The sequence below is a fragment of the Galeopterus variegatus genome, unplaced genomic scaffold, assembly GCF_000696425.1.
Source record: "Galeopterus variegatus unplaced genomic scaffold, G_variegatus-3.0.2 Scaffold4791, whole genome shotgun sequence".
NCBI classification, from domain to species: Eukaryota; Metazoa; Chordata; class Mammalia; order Dermoptera; family Cynocephalidae; genus Galeopterus; species Galeopterus variegatus.
Genome location: NW_007730902.1, coordinates 50,459 through 56,982, shown reverse-complemented (window position 1 = coordinate 56,982; position 6,524 = coordinate 50,459). Strand labels below are relative to the sequence as shown.

The following is a 6,524-nucleotide window of genomic DNA, read 5'->3' as shown; positions in this document are numbered from 1 at the left end:
CTCACTACTCCTCAATTATTTGAAATAATATGAAGAGAATTGGCATTAGTTCTTCTTTAAGTGTTTGGTAGAATTTACCACTAAAACCATTAGGTGCTGGGTGTTTCTTTAATTTCCTCACTTGTTATTTGTCTGTTCAGATTTTCTATTTCTTCATAATTTATTCCTGATAGATTATATTTGTTCAGGAATTTATCTATTTCTTCTGTGTTAACAACTTTGTTGGTATATAGTTGTTCATAATAGTTTCTTATGATCCTTCATATCTTAAGGTCCATCTTAAGGAAGTATTTATTTATGGCAGAAAAAACTTATAGAATTTGTAATTGATTCTGAATTTTAAACCATTGTAGTAAAATTAGTAATAGGCTAGTCCAACATCTTTTTATGGAGAAATTGAAGCTCCAAGATGATTAAGAAATGTGCTCAGGATCACACAGCTCTCATTCCTCCACACTACAATGAACTTGTTGGGTTCTATGCTGACTTGTTCTCTGTAGACCTGTGGCTCCTCGGAGAGCTTGTTTCTCCATGGTTACAGACATTTCTGCATTTTCTTGAACTTCTATATATTCCTCTTCTTCTTGTATTGAAAATACAACTTAATCTGAGACAGGCTTATTATACCTCTTTTAAGTATTTGATTTTGGATTTTCCATGGTACCATTATAGTAAAATGCTGTGAAAACCCTTTGTTCAAATGTCATATATTCATTGACTGAGAATGTCCATGTATATCAGTAGTACATTTTTTATATATTTTTTTTTTTGTCTTTTTGTCTTTTTTCCGTGTCCGGCAACGGATCGCAACCCTCAGTGTTGCCCCCGTACCGGACCGGGGACCGGCAACGGGATCGCAAGCCTCGGTGTTGCTCCCGTGCCTCGCTCAGCCAGTGAGCGGGAACCGGTCTGTATATGGGATCCGAACCCTCGGACGGGAGCGCCGCCGCGCTTCCCAAGCGGCGCACTATCCAGTGCGCCACCGGGCCGGCCCATTTTTTATATTTTTTAACATATTCTATTTATCATCCTTTAAAATTTTCTTCAGTTCTTTAAAACCCCACATTTCAACATGTGAACATTTGATAATGTCATTTCCTGACATGATCTAGTCATATTGTAATAGAAAGAACATCTGATTTTAGCTGGAAAGAACAAATTGCTTAAATTGTGATTTAAGAACCAGGCCCTGTGACCTCAGGCAAGTAAATTATGAGGATACTTCAAAAAATTTGCAGAAAAACAATTAAAAGGTAGTATGAATCTTTCCGTGAACTTTTTAAAGTACCCTCACGTATTTGCTGACCTTCAGTTTTTTCATTGTGATTGAGGATGATGGTACTTACCTGACAATGCTATTATAAAATTTAACAGAGGTAATTTTATTACTGGACTTCAATCTCTAGCAATAGCATATAGACGTCCAAAATCACAAAACCCAGCTTATTAGCATGTTATTTTTTTCCCTGTTCTATATGTTCCTTGATAGCTGAGTTTAACTTGATTAGGCCCAAGATAGAGAACAACGAGGTTTGTCACCATATACACCTCCCAAATTCATTGTTCCTGCAGCAACCTCAGAGTACTCAAAGCCTCTCCTCTCCTGCTCATGTCCTCCCAGGAAAAAAATCACAATTATCCTTTACATGTTCCTCTTCCATTACCTCAGCCTATACACTAAAATTTGTTTAAGTATCTTCTAGGCCTTCAGGATTGTGGTCCATTCTAAATCTTCATTTTCAGGGTCTTTTCTGATCTTTCTATATCCCTGTCCTTTGAACCTCTTTATTCTTAGTCCGTGGAGGCAGTAACTGCTCATACTTCTGAAAACACTGTCTGTCCATTTTCCCTAACCAAGGCAGGCGATAGTTAGGTACACAGCTGAAAATTTAATTGAACTCTAAACAAAGAGTTTCTGAAGGATCCAGTGCTCTAAGACAAATTTATATGGAAATATGAGGGTACATCAAAAAGTTCATGGAAAATAGAATTAAAAGATAATATGAATCTTTGCAGGAACTCTCTGAAGTATTCGAATCTGAGTACTAGTAGGCACATAGTAAGTACCTCTTAAGTGTTAAGTGTTGGGTTTATAAAGGTGTAAACAAAACTTTTTTTTTTTTTTAAGTTTACGGGACTGAATATGTGCAAGTAAATATGCCCTAAAGAGAATTATGTCAAATTGCCTTATAGACCATCAAAAACAATTAAAACAAAAAAGTTTTGAAATGGACTAATGTGGTTCATATAGGTGCATTTTGTCTGTACCCTCTCTACCAACAAGGTTGAATTATCACATTTAAGCCAATAACATATTGTCAATAAAGGAAACTGTCAAATTGACAGTGCTAAGGTAAAACTTAGCTTCCTCCTAAAACTGTCAGAATCACATAGCAGGTTAGTCTCTTATCCCGTTGGTTGATTTTTTTTTTGCCCCTCCTACTGTTAATTCTGATGTAAAATAGTCATGTGTATTGTCTATCTTTGAGAATCTTCTTGAGGATTGGAATTGTACTCTGTCTGCTTTAGGGATAAAACATGTTCACAGTCATAAATAAGTCCAGTGAATGTCTCAGAATCTCTTTTTTGTGTCCATCTGGATTTGAAGGCTGGAGGTGACCAAGGAGTCATATTGAAACAAAGCTGAAAGGAGCCCAGATATTCCTGCCCTGGGCTGGAACACTCCGTTCCAGGTGTTTATGTGGCTGACTGAGGTTTCATCTCTTACATCAAGACTAGGTTAGAAATACACTGGGATAACAAGCTAATCTTCTCATACTTCATATTCAAAGGAGAAGGCTTTAAATTAATTGAATAAGGTGATCATTCTCTGTTATTGGAAAAGAATTTGATTTCTATTGCCTATTGATTTTTTTCAAAGAAGTTTAAGGGCTATATAGCATATCTCCTTAGGTATATAATTATAATGAAATTTTATATGTACTTTTTGTTATTCAAATAAGTATAATTAGGTAGGCTACCTTCCCTTATAATTATCTCTTTAAAGTTTTACTTCAGGTGCAGGCTATTGTTAATATTTTATATGAGTCTGTTTTATTTTGGGTGAAGATTTTTGACAATTCATAACATGTTGTCAGATAAGTTCCATTTATATCTTGCCTAAATTATATTTGAATGTAGGAAAATGAATATTTTAGTTCATTTTAGGAACATATTCTGTGCATGGTTTTCTTGGAATAAAATATAAAATATCTTTATCTTAGAAATAATGTATTGAATTGATATTGAGTAGTTATTTGATATTATTGAAAACCAAATAATAATAATACCATAATGGCAAATTAAAATTCAGTAGGTTTTTTTTGTTGTTTGTTTGTTTTTTTGGCATTTTGTAATTGGAGAATGTATCTTTATATGCTTACGGAAAAGAAATGCATTTTATTCACTTTAAGAATCACTTAAAAAATCTAAATGTGTAGAGTTTACATTTACAGTGTGTAGAATAAAATATGTTATACTATGATGAGAATTTTTACTCAGTGTAGTGAATATAGGTTGTCTACAGTATTGGAGGAAATCTAGAAGCACATTTCTTCAATTGCCAATTTAATACATGGATGATTTTTGTAGCACAAGATAGAATAAATTACTGTGGAAAATATACATACTTTCCACCTTGCCCCATATTAATGTCAAACATGGTATTTATAACTAAAAGCATTTTCAGAGTGATCTGTGAGTTCTTATAAAACCATGATCAATAATTATCTTTAAATTTTTCAAGGTTAACATATGGTACACATGTAAAGTCTTACTTTTAACATCTTCCCCATTTCCTTGAAGGATACTAGTCAAATATCAACTGGTCTGCTAATGAAAAGCCTGCATCAGTAGATAATAAGCCCATACTGGTGGAACTGCTATCTCATGCAGCTTCTGAACTCAGGAGACAGGGGATGCAAATACAGATGGTTCTCAACTTACTGTGGTTCAACTTACTGTGGTTCAACTTACGAGTTTTTTGACTTATGATTGAGCATAAGCAATATGCATTGCATAAAAACCGTACTTCAAGTATCCACACAGCCAGCCTGTTTTTCACTTTCAGTACAGTATTCAATACATTACATGAGATATTCAACATTTTATGTTATTCAAGGCTGCGTGTTAGATGATTTTGCCCAGCTGTTGGCTAATGTAAGTGATCTGAGCACATTTAAGGTACTATAGGCTAAACTATGATGTTTCGTAGGTTAGTTGTATTAAATGCATTTCCGACTTAATATTTTAAACTTACGATGGGGTGTATCAGGACCTAACTCCATCGTAAATGGAGGAGCATCTGTAATGAGAGAGGCAGGGATTCTGAGGGAAAAGGCTGGCTTCTGACCCTATGCTGTGAGAAAATAGAGTGGTTTAGTGAAGCCACCCTGCTTCACTAAATATTATGTGCACTTTTTAGTTTGAGTAAGTTAAAGTTTCTCATTTAAATACAGATAAATTTGTGAGGTAAGACTTCTAGATTTTGCCAGCTGACCTTCCCGGGATTTAATTGACTCCTAGTTGAGAACAAATCAGAGTGAGAATGGAGCATAGAGTTGAGCCGGCAAACTAGGGAAGGGGCAAGGGCAGTTGGCAGAGATACCATGAAAGGGGGAGGCAGAGTTGTGTACTTGAAGAGTTGTGAAACGACAGGTTGTAGGAGTCCAAAACAGTAGAATCAATAGGAGCCTGAAAATTTACCTCCGAATATACTCTTGTTTTATACATGGGAGTTACTTCTGTAACATTTGCAGAGATATAGAGACTTTGGGAAAATGTTTTTCTTTAAGTAATACTTACCTATTGCCAATGGTGAATTCTCAATTCTTCAGCACCAGTGTAAACCATAATGTTTGATTTTTTTCTCTTTTTAAACACAGAAACCTTTTTCCATCTAGTATATAGAGAAATAATCGAAAGAATCAGCCTCTAATTCAATTACAGGAATTGAACAGTACATTTAATTTCCTGAATACCAATCTGGATCAACCTCGTTTTTGAAGCTTTGGTGCAAGACACTCAAATTATAATGAAGTACAGAAAGGAGCAAGGCGATCTCAGCACTTCCTCAGGAGATTCTTACCTAGGCCAGCCACAAAATAATTCCTGTGGCAAAAATGAGTTTAAAGATAGTACAAAGGATAGAAAAATAAAATACGATTTTATTTAGTTATCATTAAAAAATATGTCTTGACCATATTCATGCTAAAAAGCTTGTAGGAAATGTTCATTTTATGCACAAGTGTACTTCAAAAAGTTCGTGGGAAAATAGCTTTAAAAGATAATACAAATTTTTACATGAACTTTTTTCCATGAAGTACCTCCTATATCTTTTATAGCCAACCTGTGGTTTTAAAAAAAAAAAATCAATTTCAGAGTCCAATCTACTACTAACTTCCTGGCTAGACAGTTCCCTGGGAACTTTTCTCCTCTGTTTCCCTTACTATTGAAAGAGGAATAGTAGTTATTGTTGTCACCATGGCCCATGGATGACTAATGAGGATGACCCTGCCTGGGATAGAAAGATCACCTCTTTTAGATCACTTGAGTAACATTTAATAAGTCTCTTATAGAATATTCTGTGGTGTTCTAGAGCCCTGAGAAGTGATAATATACCTCTTAAACCATTTTTTCTTGCTCTCAGTAGAAGTTGGGAAGTACATGATAAGCCATCTGGCTATTCCTAGAAATGCCACTATGCATGCATTGTAGACTTTCTTGCTGCATATATTGTTTAGAATTTAGGAACTAGCTACATTCGGAGTGGCAGGGAAACTGGAAGTGGAGGCGCCGCTGCTGGTGCTGGGGCCAGAGGAAGGACACACCTGGCCCGCATGGACCCTCTACCTGAGTGTAGAATGAGCAGCGGAGACTCAAATCCAGCAGCTATTCCACATGCAGCGGAAGATGTTCAAGGAGATGACAGATGGATATCTCGGCCCAACAGATTTGTCCTGGACTGTAATAACAAAGAGCCCGATGTACTGTTTGTAGGAAACTCCATGGTGCAGTTAATGCAGCAATATGACATATGGAGAGAGCTTTTCCCCCGTTCATGCACTGAATTTTGGAATTGGGGGAGATACAAGACATGTTTTGTGGAGATTAAATAATAGAGAACTTGAGAATATTAAACCTTAGGGCATTGCCATCCGCGTAGGAACAAACTCAAAGTCACTGTACAACTTATCAACACAAGGCAGCCACAGGCCAAAATCATCGTGGTAGGTTTGTTACCTCGAGGTTAGAAGTCCAACCCTTTGAGGCAAAAGAATGCCAAGGTGAACCAGCTTCTGAAGGTTTCTCAGCTGCAGCTTGCCAATGTGCGGCGTCTGGATATAGATGGGGCTTCCTGCAGTCGGGTAGTGCCATCTCTTGCCACCACACGGTTGATTTTCTGCAGCTCACAGGAGGGGCCTACGTGAAGATCTGCTGCCCCCCCCCCCCCCCCCCCGCCCCGTGAACTAATCATGCAGTTGTTGAAGGAAACACCTGAGGAGAAACAAACTTGGATGGCCTGA

The 6,524-nt window shown here is 36.7% G+C and overlaps 1 pseudogene; it reads left to right on the top strand.

The window, feature by feature from the left end:
• The first annotated feature begins 5,861 nt into the window (after positions 1–5,861).
• The window catches only part of LOC103603792, an 811-nt pseudogene continuing 148 nt past the window's right edge, over positions 5,862–6,524 (top strand).